Below are 25133 nucleotides of genomic sequence, written 5' to 3'. Positions count from 1 at the left end.
CATTCACGCTAGCGCCGTAAAACTAGCCTCCCCCCGCACCTTTTCTGTCTGTAGCGATGCAACCGTGCCGTACATTATGTTGCTTTCATTTCTCCCACTTCTCATCGATCGTGCGAGCGAACCGAGCGACTCGAACGTACGAAATGTGTACACATGCGACCACAGACGTTCTTCCCTCGTTTTATTGCACTCAATTTCGCTCACAAATTTAGCATAAGAATAATATCGCTCGCACGCCCCGTAACGCAGGTTGTCGTTCGAGCTGACAGCAGGCACGCTGCGTTACCACCGCATAATACATCGATGCTGCTGCTCTGCTGCTGGCTCGTACATCTGTCTGTGCTCAGTGGCACACACTATTCATCACCGACCACACCCGATGCCTTATTAGATGCCACTCCACCTTACTGGCACACTGGTACCAGGAGAAGCCGAACCGAAAACTACCAACAAAAGAATATCCTCTTGCACTGCCGGGCCGTGGAAAGAGGGTCCCGGTTTTGTACATTCATCATTCCGCAAAAACCACCGACGACGACGACACGGTCCGGTGCGAGACGGTCCGGAATTTCCTTTCGCGTAGTGCGATACTTTTCACACATACTTCACACGCCCGGCACCACACCACGGTACCGAGGTTCCCTGCCCGTAAGTCAGACCACTTACAGCTACGCAAGCAAAAGCCCGTTTGTCTATTCACCGTAACCGGTTATGAGTTGGAATAAGAGATGTGGAAAACTTTGCTCATAATTCTCTCGTCTTTCGGTTCCAACGGGGGCCCTGTTCGCTGTTGTATTGAGTTGATTTCTTGCTCTCTCTCCAGCGTCCATGGTCGTACAATGGTGGCGATGCTTTAGTGTTACTTTTAGTGTGACACTAAAGATTTTCCACACCGGGTTGGTGACACAATCCCGGGCGCGTTTGTCAGCAGCACCGAAAATAGCTTTAAATAAAGTGGTATTAATTATAACGCAAGGAATGCTTTATGCTTCCGCTCTGTCACTGCGGGACATTGTGCGGGCATTAAAAGGGTCAAGATGGTAGCTGAAGACGTTCGTTGTAAATTCATGAATTTGGGTAAAAAAGAAATGACTTTGCAAACTTTTTGAATAAGAAGGGATATAGCACTGCATATAAACCAAGAGTTTACATAGAACAAATGCTAAGGACAGCGCGATTTATGTTAAATCAAAATGTTATAGAACAGATAATAGCATTGTTTGATTAAACGGAACGTGTTTATTCCAGTACTTTGCAAAAAAAAGGATAAAAATTGTACTTGCAAAGTATTCTCATTTTCTTACCCTCACAGCCCTCCCTTGGGGTAGAATATTGATTATTTGTACTTATTAAAAATTTCAAATTAAAACTGTGCGGTTTTGTTTGCCAACGACAGAGGATCGCGATACAACAACAAAAAAATGCACAGTATTTATCTGTCAACATACTTTCCTTTTGCTTGCTTTGCTGACTCTCTCCACTGCAGTATTCATCCCGTGGATCCCGTGGAAAGAAAACTCCGACACCCGCTCCAAAGGGGAGCTTTGAAATTGAAAGAAAAGTACCCCTTTTTTGGGGGCCAAACCGAACAGCTAACAGATTCATTTATCCGACACGGGTCGTGGCTTAAGACAACGGGACGAAAGCGTATAATAATGGAAAATTTTCCCCCTCACTGCACTATGACAGTGAATGGTTTTTTTTTTCTCTCTCGCATTTTGTTAAATCTTCTTTCATTCTAACCTTTCCCCACACCAGCCACAGTCACGCAAAGTTGTGCTTAAAGTTAACGGGTCTTTTTTTACGGTCGATAAAAGATTTGAATTAGATCGTTTTTTTTGTGTTGCTTTGTGTCAGGCAAAGACTGCAATTTTAGTCGCTTTCAGTACTGTAGACTGGTTAACGATTAAAAACCAGTCACCTTTCGCACGGAATTGTCTTGTCGACCGTACTTTATAGGTGTGCTATCGCTTGGTTGAAAGAGAAATGAACTGAAGGGGAAAAATGTAGCAATTGTCTTTCAACTGTACCATTTGCTCGGCTGCTCGCATTAATGGGCAGCAATAATGCAACACAGTGCAGTTCACTGCTCGACTGTGCATCTGTCAGCTGCACTGCATCTTGGTGGCATGCTTTTTCCTTGACAATAAATTGCGAATCTTGCAGGAGAGTGAGGAAAGGCATTTCATGCCAGCTCAAGATGCTTTTAGTTCTATAGTTTGATTTTTCCCCTAGCTTTTATGATGGTATATTAGGGTAGGGGACCATTAAAAGCTTTTTTTTTGTACATGCAAAAGAAGGGAAGGCACAGAAACAACAATGGATAGCACGAATTTAAAACTGAATTCTTTTGATCACATTCACATTTTCCGCTTCTATGAAAGGCGTCGTCAGATCGATGAACCGGGGTGAAGATTTGAAAGAAAAAATTTGCTGGTATTATCATACTTTAAGGCCGGGGTATATTGTCCATACTCGCTAGTGTAATTCCGATTTTCACTAGCGCATCTGGCGGCGGCTGACCGAAGCATTTTGCCGAATAATTTGGAGCCACTTCAGAAAATATGTTATTTATCCATGTTTTTTTTTTATTAAACTGGACTGAAAAAGCTTTGTAATTGATAGATAAATCTGTTGTGTAAGTAATTAAGCCATTTTCGCATCAAAAACGGTGAAAAAACTACTTAAATTTGAGATCCGGCATGACCATTGCTTTGATGACCAAAAAAAAGCTTTCACCAGCCGCCCACAGATGTGCTAATGAAAATCGAAATTACAATAGCAAGTACGGGCAATCTACCCCGGCCTTTTTACATTTCTATCAAACTAGTGTCATACTGTAGAAATGATATGTACAATTACGATTTTTGGAAAAAATCTAAAACATAGTAAAAAAAAAGTAAGAAAATTAAGTGAAAGCTAATATGTTAGGCATCAATAAAAATGCAAAAAATGTCATTGAAAGTGTGGTTACACACATAAAAGCGAATTATTACATTATTGGGGTCCTTTCCGTTTTAAGTTGGTAGGCTGAAATTTCAGCCTGTCAGCTGTTTGCATTGTATGGCAGTTTTCGAGCAGCTTTCTAAGTAGGTATAATATACAGGTGGGCTTATCCCAAGGTGTTTGAATTTAGAAGGCTGATTTTTATCGCTTCTGCTTCTGAATGAAGATTTTAAGAGTGTTTTGAGTATTCGTCATGCCTCCAGAAAGCTTGTTTGAATAAAAGTTTTCCCCCTTCCTGTCAAAAAGTGATATTATAATTTGATTATAAAAACATGCTATGAGACCACCTGGACAACATACACTTTGATTCTAGATTCCATCACCAGATCTCTTTAATGCACCTTGCGGTAAATGTAAACAACACCGTGTTTTCGATCAGGTACTCGAATCTAATTCTAGCCTTGAGGCTAGAATAATCTAGACTGAAAATTGCAGGCTAGTTTTGTGAGAGGTTTTGTATGGAGTGTTTACATGATTTCAGCCTCCAACTGTCAAACTCCATACAAAAAACTGACTGGAATCGTGAAGGGCCCCATTATTAGTAATAATACATTACATGTTCACTTGCTGACGTTTAATTTGGCAAGCTGATAAGATTTAAAACAGGTAAATATTTATCGAACACCGAGTCGTCTAATAAACACGAATGAGTCAAAAGTGTGCATTAACAAGCGTGCAGATTGAATTGATGCTGACTATCGGACGTGAACTGTAATTGTTAAAAATAATTCTTGGTTAAAATGTGGGTAAAGTTACGGTTATATCATGTAAATTTGAAATTTCAGCTTTTTAATTTCCTACCAATAGAAATTCTTCCCATTTATGTTCATCATTCAAACTGTCGGAATATGTTTTATTTCCGCGTTTCGCATTCCATTTTTCTATAGATCTTCACACCTTCCCATTTCCATTCATGTTATTTTTATTTCAACCCGCAGCCGCATCCGCCCTTTTCAAACCGCTAACGAAGCCGATTTCAACCTGTTAGCTACCGAGACAGCTGGCAGAGTGGCAGAGAGTAATTTCAAAAATGGCATAAATCTTCTCGGAATATGCAAAAAAGTGTACCGAACGCCGGACGAACTACCTTCACGGTGCAATAATCTCTCCCCCTCGTTGAAAAGAAGTAGTTCCACGTACGATAACTCCAAATACCAGGCAAGGTCGGCCGGTCGAGCGCTAGCGTGCGAACAGAATTAGCTTTAGCATTGTAGAAGCAAAGTGTACGAGAGGTGTTGTATAGGGAGAGTGAAAAATCATAATCCCTCAAGCCTACCGAGCCCTCGCCGTTTGATATGTGCAAAAGCAAGAGCTTTTTATTTTACTCACAGCAACCCACAGCATACGGGGTGAAGCGAAGGAAGCGCATTAATCCATTCCACATCGAGGACGCGATCGGAAATCAGCTGCTGTTCCCGCGGCAAGATAAGCACGGCAGTGTAGATTGATAAGAAGCACAGTGAATGGGAAGGAACAAAATTTATGCAAAATGACACCACGTGCTAACGAGAAAATGGTACGTTGAGTCGAGAAAGAGCATACGGCACCGGGCAGGAGGGAGGGAAAAATGCGAAAGCTTTCATTTTTACTCCGGCAAAACGACTCCGGCAAGAAAGTGCGCACGGCAAAAAGCACCCGCGAACGGTTTGAACGTGAGATTGATCCGTACGTTTTCGATCCCTCTTCCTTCCGTTGAGGTGAGTGGAAGCGAAAACTCAAAAGATCATCTACGTGGGTTGGATGGATGCGAATGAAATATGATTATTTATGATAAATCCATACGCTACCTGCAACCGTACGGGACGTACGGCGCAGTGCAACATATTGATGGCTGACGGTGGTTGGAAAAGAATCGAATGAAAGATGAATGAGCCTACATCGAATTGGAATCGGTTGGATGTTTTTTTTCCAATGTGAAGATGGGTCTGTGTGAATACATAGGTATCAAATGTTTAGGTAATGGGAGTACAATTGTTTTCAATACATCTTCAACACATTCAACATCTTTGGCATAGGGTAAAGTTTTATTTTAAGTTTTTTTATATTCTATACAGTCAACAAAGCGACGAAAAATGTGAAATCATTGATCGTAGGTTCGAAACGAGATATAAAATGCACAGTACCAAATCGCTTCATAATCCAATTTCGTGTCAAGGTCTTATCTACGCTAAAGCTGACTTCATAATCAACATCAAAAGACCGCATAATATGGATTCCATGCACTTATAATTTCAATCGTTTAGTATAAAAATGCCTAAAACAAACCGCACTCTTCCTGTGCGATTCATTTTCATCGTGAATGTTCCTTCATCCTATTTCCATCCCGGTGTGCAAGCTCTCACACGGTACCACGCTAATGTTTGTTATGACTTTGGTTGGTACCCTGCCTGCCTCACGTGAGCGGGCAGAAAGTACTGCCAAAGAAGCTACAAATAATCTTGTTAAACTTTTTCAATTACTCCACCGAGCTCATTCCTCGGTTCCGGGCCAATCCGATTAACTCACTCGACACGTCCACGGAGCAAAACGCTCCGACCGTGGCAAGCAAGTAAGTGAAAAAAAAAAGAAAAGAAATCACCCAAGACCGCACAAAATTACTAGAATCTCTTGCGCAAGGAAAATCCTTTCCGTGTCGCTGGATGCGTTTCATCACACTGCCACTGTCGCCCAAACGCAGGCAGTAGGCGGGCGCAAACGTTAGTGATGCATGGCATGGCGCGAAGGAGGTGACGGCACGCGCACGGCGTCGAACGGAGACCCATTACCCTGTCGGTAGATGAGCTTCCCGAGCCGGGATAAAGTGTTGGATAATTACTTCTTTTAAACTGTTCCCCGGTGGCAGAACGTGTGTGCGGAACCTTTTTTTTGTGCGATTCTAAATTTCCACTTGGTTAAGCGTGCTGTGTCAGACCTGTGTGCGCTAATTTAGCATTACCGGGGAGTGGCGGGCAGGGTGAAAAAGGGAATGTAGCATTTAAGGAATAATTCTGTAGGTGATACACTTGAGTACATTCATTTTTAAGTACATTGAAATTAACTACCGATTGACATACGTAGGGGAAGGTAGGTAAAGACGGACACTGCGGGTGAGATGGACACTTTTCATAAATGCATGAAAAAGGTAATTTTCGAAAAAACAGCAATGCAACATCCTAACTTAAAGTTAAACAGCACATTTGAGAACATTTTGGCATAATATATTCAAAATTGGTTAAATCCACGAACAAAATAATTTTTCAATCGTGTACACACTTTTGGATCCAATTTGAATTCTGCCGATCTTAAGCTCTACAACTTGCATTGTTTATATTTCTGGAAGTTTTATTTCATGAATGAGTAGTCGTAATCATCAATAAAAAAACTGGCGAAAGAACAAAAATGAAAGCAACACAAAATATTGTTTTCTGGTGGTTTCAACATCCTGACACCAAAGCGGGAAAGGCGGACACTTTGTTGTAGGGAAAGATGGACACCGAATTTATTGATTTATTTTACTTCTTATATCAATTGGTGATGAATACATTTCTTCGAATACCTTAAATAAGGGTATTCCGAAGATATAAACCTATCAGCAACTAAACAAAGTATTTAAATTAGCGAGAAATGAAACAACGGTCAAAAGTCGGGGCCCTAACGTCCATCCTTCCAGAGACCCTTGTCACTAGTACTATGTCCATACGGCGTACTATAGACTAGCGATCTACGGGGCCCCAGGCGACCGCCTAGTCCGCTTGTCGTTAGATCCGGCACTGCTCGACGCTGATAAAGCGCTTCACGAAATCCAATATCTTGTCACGACTTGGACAACTTTAAGCAATAAAAAGATGAGACATTGATACGACATCGTTCAGGAATAAATGAGAAATTATGTTGGATTACAAATATCAAATGTTGAATTATGAGATGGTGGAAAATGGATTAAACTATTAACAAGTTCCTCAAAAAATACTGGAGTCGTTGACTTTTTGCGGAGTAATTTCTTAAAAGGAAGTTCTAAACTGTTGTTCTGTAAGCTGGAACAACGCCAACTGTTAGTGCGCGATATTTCAACAATGCTTTAGATGCTGCCTTCTACGATACATTAGAAGCGCCGCTTACAATTCCTAAATTCATGGCTGAATGAACTGTCGTTGCAATTGGTCTAGAATTTGTTTATGTACGTACCAGGATGTGGGAAGCAAGAGGATATGTTAAAATACTATAAAGCTCTTCAATTTTCAAGGTTTTTTCATAGGTGTCTATCTTCATGGTATCCATCTTTCCCATATCAGGTGTCCGTCTTACCGGAACTTTCAAAACTGCACAAAAACTCGACTTTTTGCCAAATTGTCTACCTCTGAGTTACGAGATTCATACATTCCGGAGACATCAATATAATTTTAAATTTCCACTTAGATCGAACACATTACAGTGCTCGAAAGCGTAAAAATCCTATATATAGTTTTGAATAATCTAAAAGTTCAATGACTGTTAAGCCATTCTTCAATTTTTCATAGAATAATGTATGCTAATATACTTCGATTTTACCAAAATTCGTTTCAACGTCGTAAATAAACATTGGCAGAAGTGTTTGAAACGATTTATTTTAGTTTCGATGTGAATATTAAACCAATTAAGAGTATTTAGTAGATACATCAAACCCAAGTGCAGTGGAGTATGTAAAAGTAAGATCGCTAGAATAATAAAACAAAATCACGATAAAGCAGAGTTTATAGTAGGTTCCCAAGATACATTTATGAATAAACTGACTTTTTTAAAGTTTTATTGAATATATGCTCCAGGCAATAAACTGCATAAGGATTTACTCCTTCATACACATAACTGATTACTATATAAACCAACAAGTCGTAGATACTTTCCTTTAGTAACACACTACCGAACAAGGCTTAGTCCAGAGGTCAGAATACTTAAGGTCCAAATTCTATAAACAAAGTTCGTGAAGTGATACGTGAAGAACCAATAAACCGTGCATAAAGATGTAAGAAAGTTATACGAAATATGTGAAGAGGAGAGAGTCGCCATATAGGCAGCAAGCTCGCGATCGTATATTGCTCCAAACGATAAGCATTTTTATGCTTTAGTATTACTGCTAACGCCTATAAACTAATAAAATCACGATGAAAAGTATCACCTCTTACGTTTAAACAAGTTTGAGAAGGACACAACTAGTTTTAAGAAAATATTACTCTTAAGGATGATGAATACAAATAAAATTCGGGCTTGTGATGGCATCGCAAACCGCTCAAAATATCCCACTGAGTCATAAACACGTCCCATATCGATCAAAAACATTTTGTAATTAAAGTATATATTATGATATTTATCTCAACTCTATGCAAATCTGCTTGAAAAACATTCTTTAATACATTACATTTCTTTTGCCGTGTCCATTATTTAACCAACAGCAAATTTAGATGCAAATTGAATGACTAGAGCAAGAATCGATAAACCAAAGACACGTCACTCTCTCTCTCTCTCTTATACACACACATAAAGAGCAAAAAGTACAAAGCCACTAGTCAGCACTCCTTCCCAAAAACCTCGTACTACGCAACCGGAACTCAAAAATTATCAAACCCCAACCCACAACGCGACGGAATGACCACAGCCAGGCACAGTGCGCAGTACACCAGCAATTTGTCCCATCGCAACGGAAGCTCGATGGCGTACGCCACCCTGCATCAAAAGGGACGGTCCCTTACGGGGAGAAGGGAAAATATTTTTGCACGCTGTACTTAGAGGCCGGAAATGACTTCAGATGCCGCCGGGTCGAGGTAGTACATTCCAAAGGCATGCGAGAGTGTTGGCAGAGGCTTCGTTGCTTCGTCATTTGCAAGCCAACGGCGGAAAACTATGATGAGCCGTGGTTCGTTCTACGTCCGTTGCCTGAATATCTAAACAGTTCGATGCGTCGCTTTCGGTCTGTTTTCGGTTTCTTACTCAGTTTTCGTAATAGTTTTGTTTTCCTTCCGCTTAACCGAGATAGTAGCTAGGCTAGAATGAAGCAAAATAAATCCCATCGGAGCAAACATCGGTACCGGCTCCTCCGAGCATGCAGAAGCTGCCGCAAAATACGGGCAACTAACAACCGTCTGCAGCAGAGTTGATGCTTAAAGTATGCCCGAGAGTACCTTTACGGTCAAGTATTTTTCCTATCATGCAAGCCTTAGAGTTGGGTACATCGAAGGACCCACACAAAACATCACCCACGGGGAAACCCACCAGTCCGGTGCTTTTGTTGTCGCAGCATTTTCATCAATTATGTGACACCAGCATCAATTTTCAACGCGTGTTAGATTTCTTTCCATCCCAAACAGCGTCACGTGAATCATCATCCCGTTGCTCCCGCTGTCACAGTATATGTACAGGGGTACAAAATCGATTAAATTGCTGTTCCATCCGTGCCTGTCGCTTTCTCTCTTTTTTTTTTGTATCTTCCCATGCTTCCTGCACGCCAACAATCACACCATACGCTGCGTACCGAGAATCATGCCGAATCGATTAGGTTTTTGTCAGCACCGCTCGGCTAACACGTACTTTATTTCACAAATCCCGCTCACTTGGATACCATGTTGCGAATGCAAATTCACAAACACACATGCAGCTACAGCTCTTGTTTGCCTATTTTGTGGCCGTTGCAATATAACATCGGCCATTTCAGTGGGTGGAAAATCGGAACATTCCACCGGAGAGCTCGAATGGGAATAATTTTTGGCTAAAATTTGAATACTCTAATAGCCGTGCACAGAACGAATGCGAGATAGGCAACTGGGGCAGTGCTCGAGTGGATATTTATTTGTTACCTTCCTGTCCTTCTGCTTCCGTGCCCATCACCCCGGTGCAGAGTGTTTGGTGGTCAGTAAACATGTCGGGAACGAAAAACACGTAACAGTGAATAAATTAGTGCTGCGAATCGATTTGCCATCACAGCCGATAGAGAGTAGGAGCGCCCCGGCGAGTGGGTCCATATTTCATAGCTCTGTTGAAGGTGCAATGTTTGTGTGCGTTACGATGAACAAATTAGCCTGTTAGAATAGATTTCGATTAAAGCACAGGATGCGCTGCGCTGTGTTTGTTTGTTTGCCGATGGAATCAAATTTATGAGATGGAAAACACAGTAAATAAATACGTTAGAATGCGCTCACTTTGCGCTTTATTTTGTTACTCCTTCTCTTCTGAATCTTTTTGCACCTTATCAATTAATGATAGGTTTATTCATTCGTTACAGAGTGTGTTGAAATCAAATGATTTATGAAACAATTTTAATAAATACTATTACTACCATTCAGACTTTGATATGCCTTAATAATGTTTTTTTTTTTTTATGTTTTTTTATTATATTGCTTAATTCGAGTGTACACTGAAACTTCGTTTTAATGTGACTTTTCGAGATGCTCACAAAGATCTAAAAATCTGAAATTGAGGCCCTTCACGAGTCTAGATTATTCTAGCCTCAAAGCTAGAATTAGATTCGAGTGCCGGCTCGAAAAAATTGTAAAACAAAGTGTTGTTTACATTTATCCCAAGGTGCATTAAAGCGATCAAGCTGAAATTTCAACCTGTCAGCTGTTTGCATTGTATAGCAGTTTTCGAGCAGCTATCTAAGTGAGTATAATATACAGGTGGGCTTATCCCAAGGTGTATGAATTTAGAAGGCTGATTTTTAGCGCTTCTGCTTCTGAATGAAGATTTTAAGAGTGTTTTGTGTATTCGTCAAGCCTCAAGAAAGGTTGTTTGAACAAAAGTTTTCACCCATCCTGTCAGAAAGTGATATTCAAATTTGGTTATGAAAAACATGCTATGAGACCACCTGGACTACATACGCTTTGATTCTAGATTCCACCACGTGATATTTTTAATGCACCTTGGGGTAAATGTAAACAACACCGTGTTTTCAAGCAGGTACTCGAATCTAATTCTAGCTTTGAGGCTAGAATAATATAGACTGAAAATTGCATGCTAGTTTTATGTGTGGTTTTGTATGGAGTGTTTACATGGTTTCAGCCTCCAACTGTCAATCTCCATACAAAAAACTAACTAGAATCGTGAAAGGCCCCATATTTTGAAACATTTATCATTCTTTGATTCATTTCAAGCTGTTATGTTTTCGTTCTACAATAATTTTTTTGTGGCGTAGATTTCTGATCTGCATGCGATTTTGTAGGACAAATGTGTCGACAACATTTTGTGATGGGTCATTAAAACTATTTCGAATTTATCATTTACGTATCATTATTCCGTAGATTGTAATAATTAGTCCGTGAATTATGGAAAAAGAAGAAGAAAAAGAAGAAGATAATGGCGACGAGCGTGTGTCTATAGCTTCAATATATGTGTTATAACATCGGTAATGGCGTATTTCACACTTCATAAAGACTGTATTGCGTACATAGGTAAGTTGACAACATTAAGATAAATAACTTTTACTGCTCAATTCTTCAAAAAACTAAATTTGTTTTCGAAAAAACTTCCTCTAAACATATTCAACGTTTGAACTCGCCGAAATCTGACGATCTGTTACACTAAAAGTAATTAAAATACGTTTTATGTTTTAATCAGGAGTGAAACCCAGATATGAAATCGATGCTTGACTTTAATTTATCTCGATCCATTCAATAATTGAAGTAATTGCTTTCCACCACTACGATCGAGCGGTGTGAAACTAAGTTTCAAAGCCAGCCATTATAATAAGTCGCACACCAACCCATTGCGCACAGCATTGCGGAAAGAAGATGCGAGCACGATTTCAACAGTAACCTGTGTTTTTCCGCGCGCACCAGCAAACACGAATCGCGTGCGGCCATAAATTAACCGTAGTTTCAACTAAAAACTCCCCGTAACGGATTTCTGGTTCCGGTTATTCGGGGCGGAAAGTATCAAACTTGATTTACCGCGCTTTGCACGCATCAACGAAGCAGGGATGATCAAGCCCCGGATACACCGAGCTGTAGTTTCGTCCCGGCAGGGAACACTTTCGTTAGGTCCGGGAGGGAAGAAAAGCGTGCGTCTGTGCGTATGTACGGGTTATGATGAACAGCAGAACTATTTAAGATTATCGACTTGTAACAATTTACTGCAGAATTAATACAGCGCTAAGGTTTGCCAAAAATGTCAGACTTACACTGATTCTCACGGTATCTGAACATCTAGACAAATAAATTGACCTAAATTATTTTACAAATATACTTTCGTTTCATACATGACTGCTGCTGGCCATAACAATAAAACCACATAAAAAAGACATTCTCTTTACAACTAAACATGAAAAAACCCTGCTGTCATATTGCCGAATGAGGTACGAAACAGCTGCAATAAATAACAAACGTATGTTCTGGATTGGAGCCAAACCTACGATAAAGGTGCTTTGAGTATGACATATTAAACTTTGTGCTTTTGATCCCCGCCCAAAAGCTAAGCTCAACAATCCTTACAACCATTGACGCTCTCAAAGCAAAGCCCTTTAAGAGGCTCCACTGAGCTTATCGATTTAGATTTAAACAATTGAACACAAGCACTCTTTGGTTTGGTTTTTAATTCACCGTTTCGATAGTATTGATTCAATTATTTGGCATTACAATGCTCGGTGTGAATGCATCCGGCTACATTGAGCAAACAATACCCTTCGGAAGCAAGTGAAGGGCCCCATCAGGGGCACCATTTTCCTGTGCAAACAAAACAAATATCATCTTCCTCTAAAGGCACACATAAGACACAAAAAAGCTCCACCGCTTTCCTCGCGCAACTTCGCAATAAGAACACAATGGTATGGAAATCAAATTGGCAGAAACAAAACAAAAAAAAAGGAAAATGAATAGTGGCGGGATCGAGTTCGCACAACGGTAAAGTACGCCCTTCCTCGGTTCCACTGCTTTTCCGGCACAATGTAAGTGAAATCACCGGGCTCACTTCTTCGCCTATTGCAAATCTTTGCAATTGAACACCTCACGACCACGCTCGTGTTTTACACCCAGATGGTGGTGCCTAATGGAGGCGAGTGTTGTGGGGCTTTGGCCACGGGGCCCTGCCCACCCTGCCCACCACCCGCACGACTTTTATTATGAAAAGTGGAAAGCTAACGTTCGAGCACGAACGACACTGGAGAATGAAGCGCAGAAAACAGCTTGTCTGCCAGCCAAGGGACAAGGGCATCCATTCGTTTAAAAGGCACCGTCGTGGGCATTTGAGGTAAAGGGCAAAAAGAAACCCCAAAAAACGCCCATTGAACAAAACAAAAAAACTCGCTACAATTGCCCCGGCAAACGTGTACCCCACAAGAACAAGACAAACGAACTCAAAGTAAAGGATTGAAGCAGGAAGGAAGAGAAATTGAGCTCGGCAAAAAGCGTGAAACAACCAAACGGAGGAGAAAAAAACAGCAACAAAACCTACAGTAGACATTTTGGCAACATCCTGTAAATTAGACAGCCGACGAGGAAAAACCCCGCCTCTCCTATTCTCCTCGACCTCGAGTAACTCGGTGCAAAAGTGGATGAAAACATCCGTAGCAAGTACACGCGAAGTACACTATATCTTATCTTATGGGTTTTTCGGTTTTTACGCCAAGGGAACGCCAAGGGACGGGGGTCTTTTTGCGCTCTATTTTTCACCACTTTTTTGCACCGCTGCATCGCATCGGATAGCAACGGAAGTACGGGGGGGAGGGGGGGGGGTATATCCAGGGGTATGTTTTTGCAGCGGGGAAGCGAACACTGCTTGAGAAACTGCGGCCAAACCACGGCCACAGCTCGGCCGTTCTAGATCTTCTTGATCCGAAGTTTTTTTTTGTTGGTATTAGTTTGTTTTTTTGTTGTTGTGTGCTGAGACGGTTTTGGAGCTACTACGAGCTTTTTCTTAGTTCAGGAAGCTGGTGAACTTTCACACATCCGGTTAAGAGCGAAAGATCTAATGGACGGAAAATGTGTTCGCATCTTTGGGCTTTTTTGGAAAAAATAGTGTACTTCAAATGATTGTTTTGAGACAATTTTGATACATTTTATGAATAATTTTAGAGCGAGAAAGGAAACAAATTAATACTTCAATATGCTCTACGTTTATAAAAAAACTATTTTAGCACATTTCTTTTTTTAATTTTAATAAACTCGGTTAATTTTTTATACTAATCAATATGAGTTTTTAAATTATTTTTTTTCTAATTTAAATATCTTACACTAGGCACAACTTCTTCATGTACGGAAATAGTCCAATTTTCACCCGGAACACGTTTAATATACACTACTAAATTACAAAAATGCCAATAAACTGTCCCAACCTTCTACTCAAAAGCATACAAATTAACAAACCTTCCAAATCGCCGATAATAAATCAGTTTAAAAATAAAATAAAAGCCTATTTCCCTTTTTCAAAGCTGTCAATTGTTCTTAGTACAACTGTAACACTGAAACCACTCTGCACCAGACCACAGTGCGCTCAGCACACTGCTATCGTGATTGAAAAATGACTGAAATTGTTATGTTCGTTTCATCCATCCGCTTTTCGCCATTCCTGCTGTAATGCCTGTGTAGCAAAACTATGAAACAATCTTTTCCTGTAGAATTTTGTATACATTTTCCTACCCTCTAGCGTACAACTTTCGCTATAGTGCAGCTACCAGAAGAAGCAAAAGAAAAAAAAAATACCGCTCCGATAAACCAAAAACCACTTCACTCATCCCTCACCCGCGTAGGAAGAGCTGTAAAAGAGAGAAGCTAAGCAAGTCGAAAGGCTCCACCGGCAAAGATATCGCTGTATTTAAGCCGAGATTCGAACGTAATGCAATAAAGGCGTACCACCACCACGGGTGGGAGTGGTGGGCAATCTTCTGCCTCCGCTTATTCCATACCTCGCGAGGGTTGAAATTACTCGCGGCAAGGGAGAGTGCAAGACACCCAGTCAGCACTGAGCCGTGATTACCGTTCCACGCCTTAAAGCTTCCGTCTCTTCCCTTTCGCGTAGAGGTAAAATGCTTTTACACATTGTCCCTTGACACTGCAGCGAGGTTAAAGCCGTGGGAATCGACTACGAGGAAGCAGCAGCAGCAGCAGCAGCAGCCTCACGGGAATGTTTCAGTATCCTTTACCGGGGAGCAGCATACCCGCAATGCATGGTGTGGCTCTTGTACGGGCGCGTCCGAAACGCCCGAAACGAAAAAGAAAGAACCAACCGACTGCACACCACTGTGTCACTGTTATACGGAGTGACATTTATTTTATTTCAATGACCCTCATGGCCCTTCCGAAAAGCTTTTTAAGTGGAGCTCGGCGGCGGCCAGCTTGCGGATAACAGATTTATGAAATTAAGCTACAAACCTTCCCCACGGGGACGGGCGGAGTACATTCGTTCAAGTTGTGCTGTGTGTCATTAAAATAATGAGCGTTGCAGAATAGTGAAACGGCCATCCACGGTGCACGGGGCAGTACATCACTAATTAAATATTTCCAAGCCATGTAGCGCGAAACATGGCATGAGATATGATAAAAATTGCAAACACGACCACTCCTAGGATGGTACAATGCGAAATGCTCTAGCTTACCGCGTCTAAGTACACTTGATAGCTGTAGTTCTCGGCAGCTTCAAAAAAGAAGAACCTTAGCATGCCTTTTCTTGGCATAAAAAATATACTTCATTGGGTGCAATGACCTGTAGTCCGGCGAAGAAATTTGATTTGTTTTCTCTATATTAATGATGAATTTGAATTAAAAAAATCATAAATTTAATGACCACTAATTTTACTACAGTTAATTGACAGAAGATTGAAGAACTGAAGGCTGAAGACTTAGGGTGAAACGCTGAAGATGTTGCCTAAGCAACGATCCAAAGCAGAATGGCTCTTTATTGTGACACTTCATACGATCGCACAGTTGACATTATAATGGTCATAATCCGTTCGAAGAATTTGACATTATGGTCAGGTCAGAGGTCAAATTTGCCGGATTTTACAAAAAAGAAACATTGTACGGCTTTATCTTTGCATGTTATGTATCTCTTCTGTATTATGTATGATTTTCAACAATTAAAAATGACTCATTTTTAACAGACGTATCTGGTTGAGTGTGTTTTTTGTTCTAATTTCCGTTTATCCTAAATGGTAATTAAACGTTTTTACATTACTGAAATAAAATGCAAATTGTTATTAAAATTTCTTTTAAGATTATGCTGAAATAATCAATTATGTTAAAGAGTCGATTACTAACAAATCACTTTGAACCAAATTTAAGTAAAATGCTTGGCACTTGAATGTATTATTAATAAACGCTGAATTTAAGGCTTTCAGAAAGTAAAGGTTAAATATGATTTGCAATAAAGTGTCAAACCTTTGATTATGTATACTGAATTGTATAGAAAAGGGGACTTAAGGACTTATTATACCTTTGAAAACACTTAAATAACATGAGTCTCTCCGATGAGTTGACCAATGAAGAAAAGAAATAATGCTCTAGGGTAAATGTACCTATAGTGGTGGTAGTACCAATAGTGGTGCTATTGCTCTAAAATGCGGTTCATAGGGCAAATTAAAAGTATTTAAGTTATTTAAGTTAGTGTGAAATGTTCTTTAGCCTTTTACAAAGGGTTTAAAAGTTAAATGGGGCCATTCCGTTACTTAGTGACCGAAAAATCCATTATTTTGTGAAATGTGTCAACATTTTTCCAAAATCCTTAGGATTTCATAACGAAACTCATTTTTCTGTTAACGTTCTAAATGATCACATACTCACGCAATTACTAGTTTTTCAACATAACTGTTATGGAATGTTATTGTTTTACTAAAATTATTTGCATTTTGACCATATTTATGCATTTTTAAGTGTTTTTTACCATAGTGCCATTATAGGTACACAAAACAGGCATGTTCCTATAGTGGTCCTAGTTCTAAAATCAATAAAAACAGGTAATTTAAGATTTTTTCGATGATATTTTTGACATGTCGTACTGTTTTCACTAAAATAAGCAACAAAAATGAGTTTTATGTAGGTAATTTACCAAAAACAGGCCAAAATTCGCTTATCTGGCTGAATGAAAAATTGACTTCAAATCAAGCACACTCTTCCGGGTGTAGGTTGACGACAGGTGTGATGCAGTACTTTAGTGAATAGTTTCATCAAGCAAATTTATACATTTTTTACGATCAAATTACGCAAGAAACCAATATTATGGCAGTAATCGTTGCTATTCACACGAAAACATCTTCAAAACTAAGTTATATTGATATTATACACTGTTTTGAGGCATCCTTGTTTACCACCACTATAGGAACACAATACGACGACTATAGGAACCATACCACCATTATAGGTACAACGAAGCAATCACAAAAATATGTATTTTTTCGTAAATTTGATTCATGGTAAAAATGGTTGCGATTGCGAAGATAAAACATATTCCAATTGCTATGTGTTAAAATATTCAGAAATTGTCCTTCCTGACACTTTAAATCCATTAAAACACATCGGTACCTCTACAAATTGCACCACTATTGGTACATTTACCCTATATAGTTTCCAAACACTTTATTTTCTTCCACACAGATTTACCACACAATTTCCCTCCCATGATCACATAAAATACTCAAACAAACCACTTAATACGTAATCATTAGTGGGGTTGCAAACACTTTCCTCATTATCATTGCAACTCTATTTTCCAGGTGGTAACATTTCCCGCTCGAGCGATGTTTTTCCTCCTTTTCCCACGCAAGGGTGCATTTTTCCTTCCCAATGGCAAATAGCTCTACTACGGTGATTGTTTTGAGCAAACATAATTAAGACAACTTTATGGGTACGGTCCCATATCCTGCAGTGCAGTTTTACGCTTGTTGCGATGTATTTTTTTTTTCTCATCCTTCGCTTCTGTTACACTCCCTCCCACATCATATGCCATCTCGTATTTTAACTGTATATCGGAGAGCCTTCACTCGACTCGGCGCAACTTAGCGTAGGTCGGAACGGCCCGGAGGGCTGACAGTACAACTTAGCTTCAAACTTGGCTTCATTCTGGTGATTGCAGATCCTGCTGCTTCTAGCTGCTAGACGTATCGTATCGCACGCGGATTCCTCCCCCAACCTCAGCTAAAGAAAAACCGCCAAAGAAAACAATAACAACAAACAACCTGCGAGCGGCTGTTACACGTATCAAAAAGCAGTAAAGATAATACGCCCAACTTTTCACCTTCTGCGCTGAAGGGTGTGTCGTTTCCGCTCCGTACTGTGCGGCGCCTTGGTTGCTGAGCTTTAGGACGAGGGCTTAATTATTTCTTGCCCAGCAAATTTTGGCCAAGAAAAACAGCAGGAGGGGGAAAAAACTTCTACCCGTTTCCAGGACGATTCGCTCCTACAACCATTAATTGCTCTGTATTGTAATGCCCGCTGTGTCCCGCTGGCTAAAGCTTGCGGGGCTAAGGTGAGGTGGGCTCAACTCTCGCCTTCCCCCCTTTTTGCTGTTCAGTTGCGTAAACATCCACTCGGACGAACCGCCCTGGCGATGCAGACGTGTCGAGAGGCAATCGAAGTGATTATAATAATGACGGTCGTGAAACGATCATGCACGACTTTTATGATGATGAGGGGACGGTACGTGAACGGGCGGCAGGCCGGCTTGCGCAGCGGCCCCGTGAAAACGTTGGCTGTGAAGATAAGTGCATAACTTTTTGCCAATGTTCCGGATACCATCCGGCCGGTTTTTTTTAATTCTTCTCGACCGGTACCCCGAAACCAGCAGAGTGTATCGATTGTTCGTCACAGGGAAAGCTCCCTGCAGTGAGTGAGCTCGATGGGTCGGAAGTTTTTCGTGCTCCTTTTCAACCACTTCAACTGTTCGGCCGGATCCCCGTTTTGGCCATCCTTGCCCCGAACGAGGTGGGCGTAGCGCGTGGGCGAAGCAACGCAAAAATAAATGACGGCGAAACATGGCTACAATTATTACAAGCATAATCCTAATTGAGTGCAATCCCATCTTAAGTGGTCAAATTTGATGGCTATTTTCTGTGTGAGAGAGAGAGAGAGCAATGTGTGGCTGTATATGTTTAATGCGGAGAGGCAAACACGGGTGGATTCGTTAAGTATTATGGTTAAGGATAGGACACACAGAATGGTAGCTCAACTGCAGTCATTAGAGCAAATTGTTGGAGAAGAACGTGCAGTAAAACTATATGCATAGTAATCTTAAGCAGATACATCAGAAAACAACAGCAAAAGAGCAATTAGTTTGCCACGGTATTTGCTCACGATTTTTGTAAAAAAAACTTTATAAATGTTATTAATAATAAGAATGGCTATATCTTTGTATTATTGATTTTAGTTGCCTGAGTAAGAGATATCATAAAATATTCTCTCAGGTGAAGGTAGCAGTTCTAGCATGGTTTGACATCTTTGCATCGGTTACAGCATGGTTTGATATCTTTGCATCCAACCAAGCAAAAAATGCTTTATTACTTATATAAAAGCACTGGAATGTTACCTTTTCAACCAAAACATGTCTTTTTTTGTGGTTTTGCTTGAAGTGGGTTGTTTTAACCATTGACAGAACTTAGTAAATATTATTTTTTTACGTTTTTGAAAAAAACAAACCACTAATTTTGTATTTCACAATTTATATACCAAACCAATAAAATTTTCTAAAAAAAGAACAGACACACAAATGTAACTGCGTATCACCGAATCCATGTGATACAGTTTGTATCCGAGTTAGGCGGTTTTTGCGTTCCAGACGAATCCGGAAAAGTCAAATTTCACATTTTTTGACTAAAATACTATTGATTACTCGGAGTTTTTGAGTTAATTTAGTACTTTAATACACTTTATCATTTATTTGGTATGATTCGTGCAGAACATTCTAACTTTGGGGCCCTTTCCGTTTTAAGTTCGTAGGCTGAAATTTCAGCCTGTCAGCTGTTTGCATTGTATAGCAGTTTTCGAGCAGCTATCTAAGTGGGTATAATGTACAGATTGGCCTATCCCAAGGTGTATGAATTTAGAAGGCTGATTTGTATCGCTTCTGCTTCTGAATAAAGATTTTAAGAGTGTTTTGAGTATTCGTCAAGCCTCAAGAAAGATTGTTTGAACAAAAGCTTTCACCCATCCTGTCAAAAAGTGACGGTCAAATTTGGTTATATAAAACATGCTATGATCCCACCTGGAGTACATACACTTTGATTTTGGATTCTATATTCTATGCACCTTGTTTTGCGATTGTTTTGAGCAGGTACTCGAATCTAATTCTAGCTTTGAGGCTAGAATAATCCAGACTGGAAATTGCAGGCTACTTTTGTGTGTGGTTTTGTATGGAGCGTTTTCATGATTTCAGCCTCCAACTGTCAAACTCCATACTTTTGTATGGATCTAACTGACTAGAAACGTGAAAGGCCCCATTTCTGCCTTTTAAGCGTTTGCAATTTGTTAGCAAAAATCTATGTTATACCGAACTTAAAGCAAATTGTACTAATGTGACATTTCATCTGTCAAATTTAAAAAACCGCGTATCTTCGATGCCGCTTAAGTCGAGATCCATGTAACTCGGGAACAGACTGTACATGCAATTCAGTTGTAATGTTGTTTTACTATAATAAAAACAAGTTTTGTAACATGGAGTTTTATATAAAAATGGGAAACGAGCAGAAAAAAACGAGCAATGAAATTATAAATAATTATTAAAATACAGTTAACTAGTTATAAGCAATACGGCCTTTTTGGACCGTTCCTCCTGAATAATAAAGAAATAAATTATAATACACTTGATTATAGAAAATATAAAGTTATATTTATTTTTTAATAAGGAGAGAGCAGGAAAAAATATTCGATTAAAAAAAATGACACCTTCCCCGCACAAAACAATAAAGAATCGCCTTGGAAAATTCATAAAATTATATTTTTAAACATCGCTTGGAATGAAAATGCCGAAAAAACACATCATTGCAATTTTTAAAGCAAGTTCGTGTACATGGCATTTTTCTGTTTTTTTTTTACAATACAACAGTGCTCCTGATTAAGAAACGAAGCTCTTCTGTTACGAACAGTACATGTTGTTGATAATAAACCTACCAAATTGATTTAATCAGAATCATTTTGTTCACAAACGACCTTCAGCATCATTCGCAACTGCCTGTATTTCACTGGAATTAATGAACTGCATTCATCAGTTCCTTGACCAAATCCTTGTTGATCTCACAGTACCTCACGGTGATATTTTTTCGGATTCAAATAAGAATTGTAAAACTAGCCGTTATCTAACGGTTGATAAATAATTTAGTTTCATGGTGTAAGTCCATGGCATAAGTATTTAACAGTAATACTAAGCAAATACATTTTCAAGAAAGCACACTTTGAAATTAAGAATGATTTAAAGATGATTAGCAAACTTGAGCAAACTTGTGCCTCAGCGCAAAATCACTGTACACCAGTGAATTATGTGAAAACATTTTTATCTTATCGTTAGCAATTTAACATTGATCCAGCTAGATTACGTTGATTCACATTCATCCACACTCCCTAAGCTAACGCACACGCTTCAACCACCACCAGGCGCACCCATCACCCATCCGTGTGGGACCGATGCCAAGCAAACATCGACGAAAACATTACTCATTGCATGCCTGACCTCAGAGACGAGCGAGGGATACAAAAAAAAAAAAACAACTCTCCCTCCTGCCGGATACATTCCGCAAGCTTGCGGGTCAAATGCAGCAGCAGAAATGCAACCAGCATGCTTGAAATCAATTCACTTAAGCTGCTTTCATTAATCAAAAGATGAGCATCGTCCGCAAGTGGAGCAGGATAACACGGAAGCAAACTGACTGCAGCAGCAGCACGCAGTGTGGTATCTGAAGCGGAAAAGAATGTAACATCACCGCCCATTCGCCAGAGAAAGTAATGGTAGCACACAGCGAGAGAACGGTGCGGGCTAAACGCCAATCATAAATACAGATAAATGCCGCAATCGTGGTGTAATCGTGAGTGCCTGTCTGGAAGGAGCACGGTCGACCGTGGCGGGTACTTACTTGCTTTATCCCGCCCGTTGTCTGAGTTGTTCTTGTGTGCACCACCGGGGACCAACACTGCTGATTGCTTCGAGTGCAACAACTTTCCTACCCGAAACCGTTTAGTGGCTATTTTCTTTCTTTACACGTTCACTTCCTTCAACACAGCATCCTTCCTTAGCTGCACGGGCAATCAACAGCACTTAGAACGCTGGTAAAATTCACACTAGGACACTTTTTTGTACGATTGTTTAATGTCTCTTTTTAAGCCAAGTAGAACCAGCTGGTATTAAATATAGCGCACATTTTACACAACTTTAAGCGCCATAGGAAAAAGAACCACATTCACCCCGAAACACACACACAAGAAAACCCACTTACACACTTTCTACTCACAGTTGTGCTCAACCAACGAATTATGTCACCTTCGCCGAAAAAGCCTCCCTGCCGTTTACCACCACGCACTTACGCACCGGGAGCGTCGCTTTTCACTGCACGTACGTACGATGGGTAGCAAATATCTTGCAAGACACATTTTCCTTCGCCAGAGTGCTACACGCGGAAGCAGAACGCCCAAACTTGGTTACACTGGACCGCACACGGACCGCATACGCTGGCTTGCTGGCTTCCGCAACCGACACAGCAAGGCATCATCTGTCACGCGCGCAAACTGCTCAACGAACCACCCGCGTTGGTTGGAGTGATTTTCCACACATTAGCCATCGTCGCTTATGGGGCATGGGGCCCATCCGCTTTGTACGGTACAATCAGCGACAGGACCGACTACCATCAGTCACACCGGTTACCGGTGCGAGGTTTGCACAGCAGCTAGCTAGCTGTCTGCCAGATCCTTACCCGTAAGCAACTGCTTTTGAGCGTACTGTCTTGTGTCCAACACCGTCCGTTGGTGAACGACACTCACGGCAGCATCCAACGAGCTCGGGAACCTGCGTATGACTGAGGCTGCAGCGGATTAATACACTGGTTAACATGCACCCGATATCGTCCACTTTCTTGACGTAGTAGTTCGTGAAGGGCCAGAGCTTGTGGCTGCTGTTTGTGAAATCGTTTCGGGAAAGCAATGCGTTCGTGCTCGAAGAGAGATAGGAAAACTGAGAGTAATCTTTATCGCGATTGGTGGAACATTTTCCCGCGCAAATCATTCGTGCTTACTTACGCTCTCGTTTGAGGGCTAGTCTCTCCCTATTGTTCTCACGTTCGGGTGAGAAAACCACGTGATTTTAGCGATTGAACAGCAATGGAAATAACATCGCGTGCGGTGAAAACGCTTCTTGCAGGGAATTGAATGCATTGTTATCTATGTTATCACTGTGCTTGTTGCCAATGTGCTTACCTGCAATATAGTTAGTGAAAGCTTTACAGAACCTAAAAACATTGAACGTAATACCAGTTGTTCAATTGTAGCGATGAAGTTGTCAGAGGTAAGGGTTCATCCATAAATTACGTAACAGTATACATTTAAATTTACACTCTCTAGCTTTCCTGCCTAGTTGAAGAACATTTGATGATAGAAAGTAACTTTAATAAGTAGTCCCACAGGAAGGTACTGCTCTTTTGCTTGTCTTTGCTTTTAAATGCACGTTCTATACTGTTGAAGTTTATGTTACAGGATCGAAATGTTTGCTTACGGTGTAGAACTGACTAAAACACATGTAGTGCTTTTTATGATTAAGTTGGAAAACTGAAACTTCAGAGACAATGGCTGGTATTATTGAATCCGTTCGTAGCGGGAACGTACGGCGCTCAAATGAAATTCTAGGGATGGCAACACATTTCTTGAGCCCGGTCCTACAACGACGCAGTGAATAACTGTAGCAACCATCTAGTACGTTAGGAAAATGAGTGTCGGGACGTACGCCGCCGCTACGAACGGAATCAATAATACCAGCCAATATAATTCAGCTGTGTTGTATATTTCATACCTAATGGATAGTTGTGTTCCACCGTTTTATGTACAAAAAGTCATGCATGTCAACATTATGTTGTATAAAACGTGTAATCTTGCGTTTGTTAAAGTGCAAACGAAATAATCACAATCTGTTTTTAATCTGTTTTGCCAAAATGCTTATCCTTCTGTAGAAATACTCTAGCATAAGCTTATTTTTAGGGCGCATGATTAATCTTTAACAAGAATATAGCCTTGAAGGGGACAATACAATACCTAACTACAATTAGGCGAATCGTGAAGTATAGGTCTATATGAGGCATTAAAAGATTAAATACATTATCGCACGAAAATACTGGATGTTTAAATATTCTTCTTCTACTTGGTGTAACGACCTAGGCCTTTACAGGCTTTCAAGATTTAATTAAAACCACACAGCCAGATAGTCAATCCTTGCTACGGAGGGACGGTCCATGTGAGGCTTGAACCCATGACTCTCCGTGCGATACGTCATTTATGGATGATTATTTAGGTTTAAGCTTTATTATTTCTTGTTTTTTCAAGAGCAACGGATACTCCGTGATTTTTCAAGAACAACGGATCTTCGGTGATTATGCACAGATAAAATAGATTTTGTTAATAAATTGTTTATAAGTAATACGCATTTCCTACAAAACTTTTTTTTTCTCTACTAGGAATGCATCAATAAATTTCACTCCACTTAGCGAAATATTTTTATTCAAGCATATGCCTCGAACTGGTTGGCTCTTCAGACAAACCAACATTCCTGACCTCTTGGTTAATGTGCTGCCATGCTTACGGTTTGTTTTTTCTCCTACTCAACGCAAGTTTTGTTTTTGCACTGTCCACCACTCCAACACACTCAGCCCAATCATCCGTACTGATAGATAGTTTTCATCTTGAACTTGGAACTTTTCCTAACAATCGCTTCCTTATGGCGTCCACTTGGTGCACAGAGAATGGTGCAAAAGTTTTGCCCTTTCCCTTCCACATAGGAAAACTTATTGTTTCTGCCCTGAAAACGTACCCGTATCGAGTCGTTCCCCCGACCACTCACATTAGAAGGAACATTGTGTTGGTCTTATAAATTTATTAGCCACTTTGACCGTATTTTCTCATGCAACCCAGACTGGACCACGGATATTGCATAGTGACAGGGCGGATTCAATTAGTGGAACGAAGAAAAGAAAAAACGCAGGGTGGAACAGTATTTGGAGTGATCTTTAAACAACAGCG

The 25133-nt window shown here is 40.3% G+C and overlaps 1 protein-coding gene across 1 annotated transcript in view; it reads right to left on the bottom strand.

Moving 5' to 3' along the window:
• LOC3291293 (5-hydroxytryptamine receptor 1) overlaps positions 1-23024 on the bottom strand; it is a 72769-nt gene extending 49745 nt beyond the window's left edge. Inside the window, exon 1 of the mRNA XM_061653288.1 lies at positions 21992-23024. The gene's annotated coding sequence lies outside the window, so the exon portion shown is untranslated. The remainder of the gene's footprint in view (positions 1-21991) is intronic.
• Between the last annotated feature and the right edge of the window lie 2109 nt (positions 23025-25133).

The sequence above is a fragment of the Anopheles gambiae genome, chromosome 3 (assembly GCF_943734735.2).
Source record: "Anopheles gambiae chromosome 3, idAnoGambNW_F1_1, whole genome shotgun sequence".
NCBI classification, from domain to species: domain Eukaryota; kingdom Metazoa; phylum Arthropoda; class Insecta; order Diptera; family Culicidae; genus Anopheles; species Anopheles gambiae.
This window is presented reverse-complemented; position numbering and strand designations above follow the sequence as displayed.